Source organism: Podarcis liolepis, assembly GCF_965112155.1.
Source record: "Podarcis liolepis genome assembly, chromosome: 7".
NCBI classification, from domain to species: domain Eukaryota; kingdom Metazoa; phylum Chordata; class Lepidosauria; order Squamata; family Lacertidae; genus Podarcis; species Podarcis liolepis.
This window is the reverse complement of record NC_139561.1, coordinates 68,590,113-68,608,203: the sequence shown is the minus strand read 5'-3', so window position 1 is coordinate 68,608,203 and position 18,091 is coordinate 68,590,113. Positions and strand designations below refer to the sequence as shown.

Here is an 18,091-nt window from a genome sequence, read left to right as displayed (position 1 = left end):
CCATGCCTAGAAAATGTATGGGTCAAGTAGAAACCCACTTGGACCTGTGCTTTCTCAGCATGGGGCAAACGAGCCCTCCATGAAGGTTTGTGCAATGCAATTTGAGGAAGATTTGGGAGTGTCTGTTTGGTAAGACAGCGTTGGTCTTGGAATCCCTGCTGTCGAGGAACTGGCTGCCTCTGTTTTGCAAGGCAGTGTGCACTGCTCACCTTCCTAAACCTGGTGCCCGCCACATGTTTTAGACTGCAGTTCTCATCAGTCCCAGCCAGCATAGCTGTGTTGATTGGGGGTGAAGGGAGTTGTAGCCAAAAGCACCTGAGAGCAGCAGGTTGGGGAAGGATGGGCTGGACTGAAAAGACCCCTTTGATTCCAGAGTAGGCATGTTCCCAATACCTTCCCCTACCACAAGGGACATTTTGGGCCACTTGAGATGGGGTGGAGACAGGCAGTAGATGCTGGTACACATTTGCACCTGGATCCAAGAATGGATGGAGATTCACAGCTGATAGGCCACCTAGTGGACTATCATAGTCAAGAGTGGAACCTGCAACAAAATGGTGCAGTATACCCTTACCTTACCAAGACATCACCTCGCCAACAAAGGTCCGTATAGTTAAACCCATGGTTTTCCCGGTAGTGATGTATGGAAGTGAGAGCTGGACCATAAAGAAGGCTGATCGCCGAAGAATTGATGCTTTTGAATTATGTTGCTGGAGGAGACTCTTGAGAGTCCCATGGACTGCAAGAAGATCAAACACATCCATTCTTAAGGAAATCAGCCCTGAGTGCTCACTGGAAGGACAGGTCGTGAAGCTGAGGCTCCAATACTTTGGCCACCTCATGAGAAGAGAAGACTCCCTGGAAAAGACCCTGATGCTGGGAAAGATTGAGGGCACAAGGAGAAGGGGATGACAGAGGACGAGATGGTTGGACAGTGTTCTTGAAGCTACAAACATGAGTCCGACCAAACTGCGGGAGGCAGTGGAAGACAGGAGTGCCTGGTGTGCTCTGGTCCATAGGGTCACGAAGAGTCGGACACGACTAAACAACTAAACAACAACAACAGCCTTACCCTCTTAGAGTAGCAGTCCGTCAGCTGTGCCTGCCTCCTGGACAATGTAAGCTACAAGGGACTAAAGAAGGCCTACTCTCTCTGTCCTTCTGTCTCTTGTCACACACCAGCATGGCTTCACTGGCTCTGTAGCTCCTGGAGATCTTGCAGTAAGCTTAGTTCTTACTGGAGTAGTTTTATCCGAGAGAGGTGACCCTTTTATTTTGTTTTTTTTAAAAAAGGTTTTTCCCCTTCTGCTTATCCTGAGGTTCTCTCAAGTGGGCTGCTACCTTCCTTTTGTTTCTCAGCGACTTCATTTTGGCTGCCGTTCTGTTGGCACACAACCAAATGAGTTCAGTAGTTGAGGGAGCAACAACATAACATTACCGTCTCTTTACAAAATAAGCTGCAGACAAAAGAAATGATCGTGGGGAAGAAAGCGTGGAGACAGACTCAATTTTAGTTAGTTTTTGTGGTCTGTGACTAAGAAGCCCCTATAGGCTTTTGCAGAGCTGTAAAGAGGTGGTTTAAAAAAATAATCAACCCATTAATCATCCTGATATGGAATTCAATTACTGACTGCAGACACAGATCTCAGTCCTTGCTGTGACCTGCACCAGTTTCCCCTGATTGCTGATTTGCAGCAGCAACCTGCGCTAGAGATAGCTCCAGTTACTTCAGTAGGTGAACAGACAGAGAAATCCTGCGGTCAGCAATGAGCCATCCATCAAACCAGGGATGAGGAGGTATCAGTAGACCTCCAGATGCACTCAGCTCCCATAATCCCTGATCATTGGCCAATCTGGTCAGTGCCAGATTAAACTCTGTGGAGCCCCCTAGGCAGTTGAAATCTTGCCTCTCCCCTGCTCTAGTGTGATCAATAAATCAATATTATTTTGATCTATTGTCGTGGTGCCCTTATAAGGCATGGGGCCCATAGGCTGGTACCTACTCTGCCTATTTGGTAATTCAGTGCTAAAGCAGGCTGATGTTGATGAGAGTTGGAATCCAGGAAGAGTAGCTCAGTTGGTAGAACACCAGACTCTGAATCTCAGGGTTGTGGGTTCAAGCCCCATCTTGGGTGAATGATTCCTGCACTGCAGACTAGATGATCTTTGTGGTCCTAACTCTACAATTCTGTAATTCTGTTGTCACAGTAGTCCCCTCCATTCCTGCACTGATCCAAAAATGATTCTGTAAAAAGGGGGTGGCTAATTTGTGGCCCTCCGTATATTGTTGAACTACAATTCCCATAATCCCCTTATCTTGGCCATGTTAGCTGGAGCCAATGGGAGTTGTAGTCCAGAAACATATGGGAGGCCACAAGTTAGCCAACCCTGCTGTAAAAATGAGTGGCATCCCTCATCATTGAGACCTTTCTCACAACCTTACCTGTGGAGCACAGCTAGGCATAATTAGTTCAGGATGCCATTTGGGGGAAGGAAAAAGGTGTTGAATGCTGTGCTGTCCTTGTTGGCCACCATGTTGCAACATCCTGGGATTTTGGGGGGAGGGAGGTGTTTTCAAAGTTTAGCCACCAACTGATGCTTTTCCACCGGTGTGTGTGTGTGTGTGTGTGTGTGTGTGTGTGTGTGTGTGTGTGTGATTAATTACAACAATTAGGGACAAAATTAATGGCAAACAATGTTTGCATTTGACTCCGAGCATCAGTTTGGTTTGTGCAAGAGAGTGACGATCGAAATGAAAGGAACAATAAATCACGCCACCAACCTGACGACAGGACTCAGACACTTTCTACGAAAAACTCCTACCTGTCTCCATGTGATAAACCACAGCAGCTTAATCAAAATCAGGACCGTGTTGAAGAGCTAGTCCTCAGAGTCATCTGCCAGAGGAATTTGAACACATCCAGAAAGCTCTTTCAGGATCAGGACATCAGAAAAGCAAACAAAAGAAACACAAATGGGTGTGTGACTTCTAACTCATCAGGTATGCTCAGAGTTCGAATGCCTGAGTCCTGCCTCAAACGTGGACAAGACAGGATGGTGTAGTGGTTAGAGTGTCAGACTAAATCCCCGCATAGCCATGAAGCTCAGTCACTCACTCTCAGACAAAACTACCTCCCAAGGTTAATGTGAGAATAAAAGGGGGGGGGGACTATGAACACCACCTTGAGTTCATGGGAGGAAAGGTGGGATGCAATTGAAATGGAAGCAATAAAATGTTGAAAGCTGCAGAGAGTTAGAGTGCCACCAGTGACAGCGAAGGTGGGTTAGGGATGGGGGAGAATTTCAATTTTGTTGGCATTCTAGCAGGAAAATGCCGAATTCACACTTCTCGAACCAATATGCAAACTGAAACACAGCAAACTTCAGCATTCACGGTTCTTCAAGTTTTGCAATGCAGTTCTCCAACCAAACAATCTGTATGAAAGTACATATATTAGGGGGGAATGTGTGTGGAAAATGTATTCATTTGTGAAAATAGCATGCAACATACATTATAGTAGAGAAAATTGAAATACAGGCACTTTGCTTACTTTGCCAAACCTTTATTCGGCATTACCAATATTGTTGTTGTTTAGTCGTTTAGTCGTGTCCGACTCTTCGTGACCCCATGGACCAGAGCACGCCAGGCACTCCAGTCTTCAACTGCCTCCCGCAGTTTGGTCAGACTCATGTTTGTAGCTTCGAGAACACTGTCCAACCATCTCGTCCTCTGTCGTCCCCTTCTTCTTGTGCCCTCAATCTTTCCCAACATCAGGGTCTTTTCCAGGGAGTCTTCTCTTCTCATGAGGTGGTCAAAGTATTGGAGCCTCAGGTTCAGGATCTGTCCTTCCAGTGAGCACTCAGGGCTAATTTCCTTAAGAATGGATGTGTTTGATCTTCTTGCAGTCCATGGGACTCTCAAGAGTCTCCTCCAGCACCGTAATTCAAAAGCATCAATTCTTCGGCGATCAGCCTTCTTTATGGTCCAGCTCTCACTTCCATACATCACTACTGGGAAAACCATGGCTTTAACTATACAGACCTTTGCTGGCAAGGTGATGTCTCTGCTTTTTAAGATGCTGTCTAGGTTTGCCATCGCCTTTCTCCCAAGGAGCAGGCGTCTTTTAATTTCGTGACTGCTGTCACCATCTGCAGTGATCATGGAGCCCAAGAAAGTAAAATCTCTCACTGCCTCCATTTCTTTCCCTTCTATTTGCCAGGAGGTGATGGGCCCAGTGGCCATGATCTTCGTTTTTTTAATGTTGAGCTTCAGACCATATTTTGCGCTCTCCTCTTTCACCCTCATTAAAAGGTTCTTTAATTCCTCCTCACTTTCTGCCATCAAGGTTGTGTCATCTGCATCGTAAAACATCCACATAATTTTTTTTAAAACATATACAAATAAACAGCCATGTAAAAATATGTAATAACAAGGATTTTCATTGGAGTTTCTTCCTGCTAAATAGTGCCATTCACCACTCTAAGAAATACTATTGATAAAAACTCAGCCACCTTTGCAGTTACTGCTGGGTTAATGTCAGACAAATAGAATCTAATATTTTCATTGTGCCATGATCTTAGACTACCCAGAAAAGAGGATAGCATGTGTTGTACAATGGACAGTAGAACAAAATATATGTTCTACTGTATCCGGCACATTCAAAAAACATCCGCAATGTCTACCATTTCTGGGAATGTTTAAATATCTGCCCTTGATAAAAGCTGAGGGGAAAAGTTTCAGTTGGGCTAACATAAAGGCCCTGAGTTGGACTGGAATTATTCATTTTGAAATGTAATGATATCTGTTGGATTTAAACCACAAAACTTGGGGGAGCAAATTTTATTTACAGCTGACTCGATGTTTTGTTTTTCAGTGTCCCTGAATCTGATTTGAATATTATGATAAATATATTGCTCGCTTGAATTATACAAGAGTTTCAAGTCAATGCCAATAGATCTGATTTTGCTATGTAAGCATTGGAACCATCTGGACTTATAAGAGTCCTTAAGTAAGTCAGAAAGCAGCCTCGAAGGTTGGCAACAGAAATTGCAATACAACCAGTATTTTATAGAGCTAGCCCACACCCAATATTCCATCGTTTGTATATCTAGTTCTGCACACATCGCCTCATACTTGATTGAACTTGAGAGCCGCAGGATATGTCTCAAGAAACTCAAGTGTATCTTATTTAAATCACTATTATATGTTTATATCCATATTAGGATCCCCAAAAGTAACTGGGAAGACACTTTAGCTTGAAAAATTTGAATAGCAGCTGGTATAAATTGGTTACCTTTCTGAAAATAAAAGCGAGCTACTACTGAGGATGTACCGGTACTCTTTGCCTCTATTATAGCACTTGTGTGATGGTTTGACCAATCTGAGTTGCTCTGGAATTAAATTCCGGGATATCTCTGCATCTTTACTTGCTGGATTTCTTGTCCGCTTATTTTCCATTTCTCTAATTTGCGGGAATTAGAGAAGACCAGGATTTTTGTCTTCTCATAATTTATTGAGAGTTTATTGGTTTCACAATAGGAAATCATGGAGAGTAAACTACGATTCAGACCTATCCTCATCAGTGATAACAAGGCAGCAGCATCCGCATACAGTAACAGTGGGACCGAGTTTTGATTGATTTTGTGGGCATGTGATTCAGTTTTTTGACAGTGCTCTGGAAGACCTGATAAAAATAATTTAAAAAGAAAAGGAGCCAGAATGCACCCTTGCTTTACACCTTTCGTATTGGGGGTGTTGGAAGAGTGGTGACCTTTGGCTTTGAGTTTGATTTGGCAGATGTTAAAGAAATATAATTTCTCTATTAAGATCAGCAAGCGTTGATTGATTCCTAACTCTACAAATGATTAACAGGAAGATGTTATTTAAGAGGCCACTGCAAGCAGATGGAAACATTGGCAGGATTCTGATTTCACTTGTAGTGTAACAATTACCATGGAAAATATGGGTTTATATATTAGTGAGAGTTTGGAAGAAGATGCAGTTTTAAATGTTTAAAATGGGACTCCAGGGAGGGGTGGGGGAAAAGTCCTGAGATTCAGAGGAATCTCTGTATATGGATATGTATTCGGATTTTTATAACTTTGTATTGTAAAAATCAAATAAAAATGATTTCACACACAAAAAACGATTAACAGGAAGATGCACAAACACCACGTAAGAAAACCAGGATAAATGGTCACTGTGATATAACCTCCCCACAAACAAATCAGAACAAATGCCCCTTAAAGATCAGATGTGGTCCAACTACCATGTATGCTTTGCACAAGCAAATTCAGATGAATGCTCAGCTGATTGTCTGGAGGAGTTTTTATAAACACTGAAATTAAATGCTCGTTGTCATATAACCTCCCCACACACAAGAGAGAGCAAATGCTCAATAAAGATTGGGTGTGGTCTGACCACCATGTATGCTTTGTGCAAGCAAATCCGGATGAATGCTCAACAAACAGATTGTCTGGAGGAGTCCTTTTGAACACTGTAATTAATTCAGCCGAGCTCCACAGTAGATGCAGATGCCTTTTGATCTCTGGAAGTCTCTGTCTTTTACAGGCTAAGAGTAAATATCATTCAATATGCCCACAAACACACAGGGCTGCCTGGGATCTTTTGCCATGTGCTGCGATCCTGATGATAGCTGTATCCCCTGCAGATTCGCTCACCAGGCAAATATTTGAGATAAAGTAGTAGGGTTGACAGCATCTTAAAAAGCAGAGACATCACCTTGCCAACAAAGGCCCGTATAGTTAAAGCTATGGTTTTCCCAGTAGTGATGTATGGAAATGAGAGCTGGACCATAAAGAAGGCTGATCACCGAAGAATGGACGCTTTTGAATTATGGTGCTGGAGGAGATTCTTGAGAGTCCCATGGACTGCAAGAAGATCAAACCTATCCATTCTGAAGGAAATTAGCCCTGAGTGCTCACTGGAAGGACAGATCCTGAAGCTGAGGCTCCAATACTTTGGCCACCTCATGGGAAGAGAAGACACCCTGGAAAAGACCCTGATGTTGGGAAAGATGGAGGGCACAAGGAGAAGGGGACGACAGAGGACGAGATGGTTGGACAGTGTTCTCAAAGCTACCAGCATGAGTTTGACCAAACTGTGGGAGGCAGTGGAAGACAGGAGTGCCTGGTGTGCTCTGGTCCAGGGGGTCACGAAGAGTCGGACATGGCTAAACGACTAAACAACAACAACAACAACAGTAGGGCTGAAGAAGCACGGCTGCTATTCTCCACCAAAGGCAACACAGTGTTAAGTGAAATTGCAGGCAGGGCAACATATAGCTAGAATGAGTTGAGAGTGGGAGGAAGAGCAGAAGTTCAAGTTCAGCTTGCGAAGATATATATGGACCCAGTGCTTTAATATGACCCCAAGAAACACCTGGTGTACTGCAACACTAGGTCTGAAGAATATATGATGAGAACAGTCAACAATTCTAGCCTCATATAACCAGCATGATTAACTCTAATTAATGCATGAAGGGGTTAAGACCATAGAGTAAGCTGCCCTGTTAGGCTTAGATAGGTCACTCCCCCGCACCTTAGGAGGAAGGGTTACCATGCTCTTTTTTTCTTTCTCTTACCACCATATGAACCCTACTGGTAAGGAGGTCTAAGCTGGATGCTCCAAGCTTAGACCATGTGACTCAAGCAAGCCATCTTCGTATTTCTATACAAAGAATTTTGGAAACTAAGTCATACTCCCTATCTTTTCTTGCTGCTGTATGAATCTGATCTTTGAAAAGTTTGTAAGTAAACCATTTTTAACTTACCAAATGTGTAGCCTCTTTCTGTGCTAATGGAAGTGGGGGACTCTGGAAGCAACTGAGAAGGGGATATTTTAAAGTATATTTTAACAACCTATATTTCCATGCTTTACTTTGCTGCATATTTTGTGAATTCAGATCTCAGTTGCGGCTAGTTCACCAAAGAGTACTTGCCCCAAAGCTGGGTCTAGGCATCCAAGGAATTCCCCTTTTCTTTATACCAGAATTTCTTTTAATCAAAACTCCAACCAACCAACACATTTATGATATCTTGTTCCTTTCCCATGAAGTCTTCAGAAGAAAAAGAAAGAAACAAATATAGCTAGACAAGCCTTCATCAATGGTCATGTTTGCCTTCCGATATTTGTGTTCTTTCTTTTTCTTCTCTGCCTACATGAATTTTTCCAATAATGTAGGTTTTATTGGAATACATCACATTGCTGTGTGTGATGAACATGGGGGAGGGGGGAGAAATCGATGCCTTATTATATCTTTCATTATCGTATCTGTCTGTCACTTTTTTTGCCCTTGCATTTGTCTCTCAACTGACACCCACTGCCATCCACTCATATATAATACCCATTTTAAGCACGATTCACCAGCACCATGAATACAAAGCCAGAACGGAGGTGCACTGCATATAAGGATAGGAAATGTATGTGAAATGTTGCAGAACCTCTGGCTTAGGGTAGGACTCTGCTCTGCTCTCTTCTAGGCTCTGGAACATTCAGTTCGTTGCCGGAAGAGTAAATTATTGCATGCTTCGTTTTCATAAGCCACATGTCCACCTGCCAACCAGGTGATGTGACCCTGATGGTTGGTGTGTGCACGTGTTGACTCTTAATTGGTTTGGCTGTGCTTGCTAGTCCCACCCACTCACATGAACTAATGCATGATGCAGCCAAAACCTGCAGAAATCAGGATGGATGAGCAGCTGATGGACAGGGAGTTCAATCCTGTCAAGTTCAGGTGCATGAGAGAGTCGACTGCAGAGAACTCCCTTGTGCATGCAAAGAGTGCAGAAAGTAGGATTGAACTGCCAGCATATCAGATGACAGTTCAATCTTGCTCATCCCTACAGGCAAACTCTGACAGCTTTCAAAGTTGGGCCACGGGGTATTGGGGAGAAGATAAAGATCAGACCCGCTGGGCCAAAAACATTTCCCACTTCCTGCTATACTGGATCTGATGTTTATGGTTTGTGAACCAAATAAACCAAACTGCTGGCCTGATGCTAACATAAAAAGTGACTTTTGTTGTGGCAGAGGGCATTCATCCACAAACCTAAATTTGCAGTATGTGATCGAATCCCTGAGACTGGAGCTGCCCCTGGCATTTGTGAAAACTAAAACCCCAAACACAGCCGTTCAAAGGCTAAAGGTGTAGCTATGTGATTGATGTCACATCTAGTTTGGCCAAAGGTTTTTAATCTGCCAGGGAGATCCCCCCAGGAGATGGCTCCGGTACAGGACTTCGCTCACCTAGATTGTCAGAGGTGTGTGGGAGTCAGCCTGCCTGCAGCGCAGGGGTGTCGCGGGTCAGGAGAAGGTGCTCAGCTGGAGCCATGAGCCCACATGGGAGAATCTTGCACAGAGTTCACCCACACACTGCCTGGGGCTCCGGCTGACACTTGCCAATCTTGCAAACCTCCAAACCAGGATTGGCTTGACAGCATTACAGAAAGAGGGGGATTGTTGCTTCTACATTTCCTAGGATCTCACTTTCTCTTTAAAAGGAAATTTCATTTTCTACGTTACCTCTGGGCCCTTCAGGCCAGCAGGAATGCAGAACTCAGCTGGAGACAATGTTTTCTGAACACAGAGCATACATCTTCATTAGCGTTTGGTTACCACTAGCTCTCAATTTGTTTTATTGGTTGGGTGTTGGTTTATCTTTTTGCTGAGGTTTTTATTTTGAGGAAGGGCATTTGAAATAAACAAGTGAATAATGGACACTAGATGTGTAAAGATTCTGAATATGTGCTGGTCGCCATAATGGTCAATATAGACGTATTTTTGTTGAAATGACATGATATATTATATAATATTCATATTGCCTGATAACACCCTGGGTTCTTACCACACCCTTAGATGCAGCCAGTGAAGCTCATGCCCTGCTAAGCATCTTAACACATTTTTCACTGGCAAATCACCCTTGCTCCAAGCATCTCCTCCCCAACCATCAGCTATCCCCATCCTAGTTTTAAAAGGGCACATTTTTCCTGTGAGCACAGTCTGCCCCTCCCCGGTTTTCAATCCTAAACCTTTCTCCACCCACAGTAACTGTCAGGGAACTGACATCGGAGCTAGAGGCAGAGGGAAGGCTCTCAAATGATGCTGGAGAAGGGCCCAGCAGGGAGAGAGGCAGCTCCACAGATGGGGAAGCAAATCAGCGCAACACCAGGGATATAGAGGGGCTGATGGGGGAATCGGCAAGAGGGCTCCAGGACTCTTCACCGGACACCAGCGGGGAGAGCACGGGTCCTCCACTACCCACGCCCACCCTGCGCAGAAGACTTCCGCACAGAGAGAGTAGGAGGAGACTGGGTGTCAAACAACTTTTATGTTGGAAAAGATTTAAGAAACACCCACTGACAGATTCTGCTAGCGACTGAGGCAGCCACGAAGTGAAGGGCTGTCCAGACTGAAAGGTTTAGCAAAGCAACAAAGCCTGGAGAGGCGGCAACTTACGCACGAGCAACCCATACACATTACAGTAACCATGACAACTCTGATTTGCACAGACCCAAGGATTTTTCTGAGATGGGCCACCAACACCTTTTGTCATGCTACTTATCTCAGGTGAGGTCCTGGCTTAGTCTGTATTTTTACACTGGCCTGGAATCTTCCCTTTGATACTCCAACTACAGTAGTACCTCAGGTTAAGAACTTAATTCATTCCAGAGGTCTGTTCTTTTTTTTTTTTTTTTTTTTTAAATAGTTTTTATTACATTTTTTCCAGATACATACAGAAAACAGCAAGAGAAAAGAGAGAAAAAAAGAAAGACAAAAAGTATGAAAAAATAAATAAGAAGAATCATAACCCTTCAACAGCTTGTTTCAACATTCCATCGAACTTCCCCACATCTCCCGCACAAAGCATTCCCAACAATAAATTTATCAGCAAATTGTAACCTTGTTTCATGTGTTTCTTTGATACTTTTGATAGCAGTTTAAGTTTAAATCCCTTATTGTCCATTTATTCTAAAAACAAGATGTATTATCCCTTTTAACATTTAAACTTTGATCCCTTCAATATTGTTATCCAATTTCATAAATATTACGCTCTCATTGCTGGGGCTAACATTTCCAATTTATGGTCAGTTTATAGTTCACATAACTTATAAAATTTTTGCAAATAGTTCTTAAATTTTCTCCAATCCTCCTCCATTGCTTCTTCTCCCAGGTCTCGGATTCTGGCAGTCATTTCGGCCAACTCCATATAGTCAATCAGTTGCGTTTGCCACTCTTCCAGCGTGGGTAAATCTTGAGTCTTCCAATGTTTGGCGATCAAAATTCTTGCTGCAGTGGTAGCATACATAAAAAACGTTCTATCCTTCTTTAAGACCTTTTGGCCGACCATACCCAAGAGGAAGGCCTCCGGTTTTTTAGGAAAGGTGTACTTAAACACCTTTTTTAACTCGTTGTAGATCATTTCCCAGAAGGCCTTCACCCAGAGGTCTGTTCTTAACCTGAAACTGTTCTTAACCTGAAGCACCACTTTAGTTAATGGGGCTTCCCGCTGCCACCGCACCACTGGAGCACAATTTCTGTTCTCATCCTGAAGCAAAGTTCTTAACCCAAGGTACTATTTCTGGGCTAGCAGAGTCTGTAACCTGAAGCGTCTGTAACTTGAAGCATATGTAACCCAAGGTACCACTGTATTATCTAAACTCTACTGTTTATTAATTTCTACTGTTCACTAAAAGACTCTGGTACCCCAGCCATAACAATATTTTATTTTTCAGATTCTCAACTCAGATATTGCCTGTCCCTTTTGAAACTTACTTCTTTACCTGGTCACTTTACCGGTGCATTTTGTTGCAGCTTTGTTGAAGATGCATTTTCATCAATGAAGCCTGTTAATGGTTTTTTAAAAAATAAATCAGTTCAGAAAAGCAACAAAGCGAGGCCGCTTTTCAAATCATGCCCTATAACCCTTAGATTTGTCCAACCACCTGGCTAAATGTCCTGCAGAGAGACCTTGCCAATTCTTAATACCGCAGAGGAGGCAAAAGTTTGAGGGAGAAAAACGTGTCTTCCATCCTTTTGTGCACAATGGTGATGGGTAGAAGAATCCATTCTAATTTTAACTCCAGCGCTGGAAATGTATTTTCCTTCTTAGCAGATGCAGCGCAAACTATGGAAGGGGGGGACAACACCCATGGTGAGATTTTATTGACGTGTGGAAACAAAAACAACACACAGGCTCATTTTCATCTTTGGTAATGTGCAAAATCCAGAAAGAACAAAGAATTCAGACAAGTAACCAGTTTTAGAAATTGCTGGGGCTTTGAAGGCAGCAGAAAGGTGTGCTTACAAGTGTGTTGCGGGGGGGGAGAGGGGGGGGAGAGAGATTTAATGTATTTATTTTTAATGCTGTCAAGATCAATTCTCAGTGTAGTTAAACTGGCATCATCTGCTGATGTTCAGGGACTCTGGGGTCTGTGGATTGGCTCCATCTTCAGAGAGCCCCATCATTGGTATTTTTCTTTCTTTTTCAATGGAGAAATTCCAAACAGCGCTGCTGCAGTAAATGGTTATGGACAGAAGTTTGCCATAAATTATTACACATATCTATTTTATTTATTATGGACTGTATCAGTGGCAGCCCCAGAAAAAAAATGTGTGGGGTACATAGAAGGCATAGGGTATATTTCTCAGTGGGTGAGCTGTGTCCCACATGTTAAGATTGCTGGGGGAGGGGGATAACAGTATATGTTAATGACAAGAGCCCAGTCCAGGGCACTGTAACAGGGCTTTGCTTGCAAACCCCTTTTAGGCCTAGGATAACCAGCCTCACATAACCAACATGCTTAAGTCTAATTAATGGATGAAGGGGTTAATGCCATAGAGTATGGTGTCCTTACTCTAAGGACTTAGCTAAGTCACTCCCCCTCACCTTGGGAGGAAGGTATTCAAGCCTATTGTGGTACCTTTAGTCCACCTGAGAAGCTCAGCATGTGAAGAGACTATGCTCATTGCTCCCACTTAGTTTCATGGCTCCAACAAGTTTCTCTTTAGTTTCTATACCAACAATTTTGGAACTTTCACCACTTTGCAAATATACCAAATCTTCTTCATGCACAACTTTTTCTGAGTGCTGCATGGAAAAGCACATGAATCTGACCTTTGGAGAGTTTGTAAGTAAACCCATTTTTACTTTTTCTATGCTAGGGGAAATGGGAAGCTTTGGCAATCACTTTGAAGGGTATATTTTAAAGAACCAATATTCCCACACTTTACTTTGTTGCATATTTTGTGACATTAAAGAGTACTTGCCCCAAACGTGGAGATTGGCATCTAGGAATTCTCCTTTTTGTATACTAATTTTTCCATGAACCAACAGTTTTTAGCTGCCTCACACCTGATGTCAATTCAGGGATGGGGCAGCTCGGCTTGGCCAAAATGGCCTAGTGGGTAAAATTAGATCTGCAAATCAAAGGTCCCTCTTACGTTCTTTACACTCTCTACCTTTTCTTGGTTCTGTTAAGGGCTAAACTGTTTCTTGTAGGTCAACTGAGTTCAGTATGAAGAGTCCTTTCAATATTAGATTAGCTGCTCATGACAAAATCTCTTCTCCCTCCTTTTGAATCGAAGCAGCTAAAAGTACTTTGGGGTGAATGCTAATTGAAGACATAGATTGCAGTGGCAGTGCTCAGGTGGCGTTCCTTTCAGGAGCTTTTGCTACTGGATAATGCTCATCTTGGAATAATGCCATAAAGTGATGCCAAAGAGTCCTGCTAGTCTTACTCCCCTTCTCTTTCTCTCTTTTTGCATAGGTTATCTGTCTGCTTTGATTACATATCGGCTTTGACTGCTTGTTTGTCTCTCATCTCATCTGCTGTCAGGTTTTCTCATTTTGACTGTCTTCCTCTATTTATATCCCATCCCTATGGGAAACTAAGGATGGATGAGGCGTCCATATGGAGTAATGAATTTGTAAAAGGCTTGAAAGAGAAAAGGTCTCATAGGGCTGATACACAGCTTTCTTGTAGAATTCATATTCTACATGAAAAGATGGAAATGCACCAAAATAAAACTTCCCACTCTTCAGCAGACTTTTTTGAGCAGCGCAAACACATAAACAAATCTGGGTTGTAGCCAGTGCTAGTTCTACTCGGGGTGGACTCATTGAAGTTAATGAACATGACTAACTTAGGGAACCCCTTGCAGTGAATATCTCTGTCCCTCTGGAGAGGGAGTTAGCTCATCTAACTCAATATTGCTAATACTGACTGACCACAGCTCTCCAGGAATTCAGGCTGCAGTCTTCCCCCAGCCCAACCCGGAGAAGTCAGCGATAAACTCTTTGCACCTTTTACATGCAAAGTAAGTGCCTCGCTATTGAGCTGCGGCTCTGTCCCTCATAAATCAAAGCAGCTGAGGGTGTGCAATAAATCTAGAGGTGTCTTCACATAAGAGGCTTGCAAAGCCCTTTGCTCCCGCTTTATGTTAGAGTCTGATCTTTTTTTTGTGTGTGTGGAAGGGTAAGTGGATGGGGTCACGAAGAGTCGGACATGACTAAACAACAAGAAGTGGATAAGCATTTGTCCTCTGAATTGGCAATGTAACTTGAAGGGGGAGGGGGAACAGGAGGGAAAATAGTGGCAAGCAGACTTTGTAGTCAGCAAACACAAGGTCAGCTGCTGGTGCCACACCTGGAACCTGAATTGAAGCTTGCACACAAATCCCTTTGTTCTCCCCTGCACCCCCTCCCCACAAGCCTCTTTCATTTATGTTAGTGGTCTCATTTAGGAGGGGAAACAAGCCTTTTCTTGTCACTATTGTTAAACCCCTGCAGGTCTGCAGTTCATCCATAGCTGTATCAGCAGATCCAGATCTGTCTTCTGTCCCCTCCCCATTTTAGATGGTAAGTTTTAAAATAAGCGTTTTAAAGTTGAGCTTCTTCCACCAGATGGAGAAAGACAAGTTATAATGATGGTAGTCTGACACTGCTGCTGCTGCTGCTGCTGCTGCATAGTCTATTGTTAGAAATATGCTCACCTCTTCTGGAGCTAGAGCTGCAATTAAGGATGGATGGATCTGTCATTTTCAGTTCCTCTTCGTTTCTCATTTTTTCAACCTTAAGCTCAGTTCTCTACTTTTCTGCATTAAAAAAAAAAACAAAAAAACACAAGAAAGTCATTGTGGAAATTCATTAGCATTTTAGTGCAAAATTCTTCTAATGTACATTTGTATGCATTTTTGCCCGATATACATGTGGGGTTTTTGTTTGTTTGCTTGTTTGTTTTGCAAGCAATTTCACCTGTTATCATGTATTTTGTGCATAATGTGCACTACCATAGGCATTTTAGGCACACTTTAGTACATTCATTTCTGTACTCATAATGTAACTGGAAAACTGCATTGAGAAATTCAGAGAAGTGCAAATTTTAAAGTGTGGCTGCGTTTCAGTTCACATATTGTTTCTGGAAGTGTTAATTAGATACTCTTTTATATCTGAACTTACTGAATTTTCCTCCCATCCCTACTCTGTTTGCATTTATGATTTGTAGCAACAGGTGGAAACATTCTGCCTATAGGAGAGGCCCTGGAACAATGGCTCCCAAACTCTCACTGCATCAACTAGAAAATTACTGAGGGTCTTGGCAGACTACTTGAAAATTACTGAGAGTCCTGGCAGACCACTTAAGATTCCCACCCCTCTGCCTTTTGTAGCAATTTTAACGCACTGCATTATATGCTGTGTTTTTGAAATGATTTTTGAGCTTCTTTTGTTTCTTATGTTGTATTTTATTGTAATACAATTTCAGCTCCATAGAATTCTATAGAATTCAAATTGTAAGCGGTCCTCACAGACTCACCGCAGACCACCCGACTGAAGGTTGTAGACCCCCAATGTTTTAGACCGCAACAAAATAATGCCAGTTTGGCTGGCAGTTTCTAAATCACACACACACAAAGTATTTATTACTGACCACTTTTCACCCCTGCTGGCATCATAGCCAGCTTATTAGGATTAGCTATGATCTGAGCGGCAAAAGCACAATGGAGGCTTTTGCAGGGGATTAAATTGCAGTGGAAGGGAAAATGCTATGATCCACTTTCTCTCCAGTCTCTTCTAGGTCTTCCCAACCTGGGCCCTAGCAGGGCATGAGTCAGGGTGCCTCAACATCAGTACAGAACTAGGGACAGCCAGCTTCAAAGCCTCATCTCACCCTGAAGTTTTCCCTGGCTGCCCTTGGACCAGTCACAATTGCTCAGCCAAACCTACCTTGCTGGGCTGTTCTGGAACTAAAATGGTCTGGGAGAGAACTATGTGCCCTTGCCCAAGCTCTCTGGAGGAAGGGTGGGATAAAAATGCTACAGTCATAATGAAGCAACACAGACTTCAAGCCTAAACCCAGCAGCACTGTGAGACAGATGTCCAGACACCCCTTCGACACTCATTGGTGGGATAAATGTAGCCGAGCTGGCTTATCACGGAGTGAAGTAATGGGCACCATCATCTAAAGCAGGGGTAAGAAACATACCGGTAGTTCCTTCTAGATGTTTCTGGACTCCAGCTTCCACTAGCTCAGCCAACCTGGCCAATAGGGTTGATGGTAATTAGAATCCAGTGCCATCCAGAGAGTACCATGTTGGTTATTCCCTAATCTAAAGAGCAGTATTGGTCAGGGGAGTAGAGGGATATCGCTCACCTGGCTTGCAAATGCAGAACAGGTAACAGAGAGGGAGATGTGCAAGGCAATGGGAAGGTTGGTGCACCACAGGCGCAGCAGCGAGAGCATCAGATTAGCTCTCTTCCGGGTTGGTGCTTCCGGTAATGGCGGAATTCCTCTGATTGGGAGGAATTTGCCCCGTGGGAATCTGGGTCTGGCCGCCACGGCGAAGGCGGAGACCCGCAAAAAATCACAGGCGGGAGAAGCCTGTGAGCGTGGGATTCGGCGGGCACCCTTTGCACCTCCCCTACTCGCGGGGAAACCCAGTTTCGGGGGTCCGGAGCGACGTGGGATGAGCGGCGCGGTGCTTCGAATTGTCTGCTTCTTCCACGGGGCGAAGCCGCATAGCTGTTGCCGGAGAGCACTGACTTTTTCCTGTGAACAATTTGACTTCAAAGTAATTACCCATGAGTAGAGCTGAAGCGGGAGAATTGGATTTTTAAACGTTTAATTTGGTATTGAAACGGGGAGGTTCAATACAGGAAGTTCGCCTTCCCCTTTTGTAAATAGACTGAAGAAATGAGGCTGCAAGCTGAAGTCTTGGAAAGCCTTTTGTAAAAGACTAAATTTCCATCGGCAAAGAACATTAAACTCCCCCTTGGAGGCAGGAGAAGAGGGGGGGAAGTTGTGGACTGAGTATGCCTGTAGGAGAGAGCTAAAATATCGCCGCTCTGACCCTGGAAACAGGCTGCTAGCAGGACTGACGTCTTTTGGAATGTTCATTGACAGTGTTTAGAATGTTCATTGACAGCTAGCTAAATAAGAGAAATATATTGTTTCTATGGTCTCCGGCTGCTTTTAAAAAGGAGTAAAAGTAACTTTGGATTGTTTTAACTGTGTTTAAAAGAGGACATTACTGACTAATATAAATAGAAACTGTTTCCCCCTAGTGGAAGCCTTTGAAACTGGTTGCTTTATAAGAGCTGGGCTAGGGGAATGCCCAGCTGCAAGATAAAAAACTGTGAGACTCTGGGACTGATCTTGAATCTTTTAAGAGTTATGGCAAATGGAAAGGAAAAAACAGACCAGTCAACTGCTGAAAAAACATTAAGGTCTGGGAGGACTTGGCAGCAACCTAGGAGAGGCTCAACATCAGGCCCCCCTGCTTCTTCTGCTGCTGCCTCTGCACCAGTACACTCAAAACCAAGAGGAATGTCAACAGAAGAGGTCTTAGCGGTTGCATTAAATAAGATAAATGATTCACTGGAACAGCTTAACAAGAAAACAGACGCGATAAATGCGAAAGTGGATGCTGCAACTATTAAAATTGACTTAAATACAGAAAGTATAAATAATCTGGGACAAAAGGTGAATACCAATACAGAAACCATCCAGAAATTGATACAGGAATCTACTTTGATACGGCAAACTGCGGAGGAAGCCAGGGAGAAAGCCGTTG

General features: G+C 43.4%; 1 long non-coding RNA gene across 1 annotated transcript in view; it reads right to left on the bottom strand.

The window, feature by feature from the left end:
* Positions 1–3,583: 3,583 nt before the first annotated feature.
* Positions 3,584–18,091, bottom strand: part of LOC310710925 — a 32,327-nt gene continuing 17,819 nt past the window's right edge. Inside the window, exons 2-3 of the long non-coding RNA XR_014528309.1 lie at positions 15,014–15,110; positions 3,584–4,356 (exon numbers count right to left, since the gene is read on the bottom strand). This is a non-coding gene — a long non-coding RNA (uncharacterized lncRNA). The remainder of the gene's footprint in view (positions 4,357–15,013; positions 15,111–18,091) is intronic.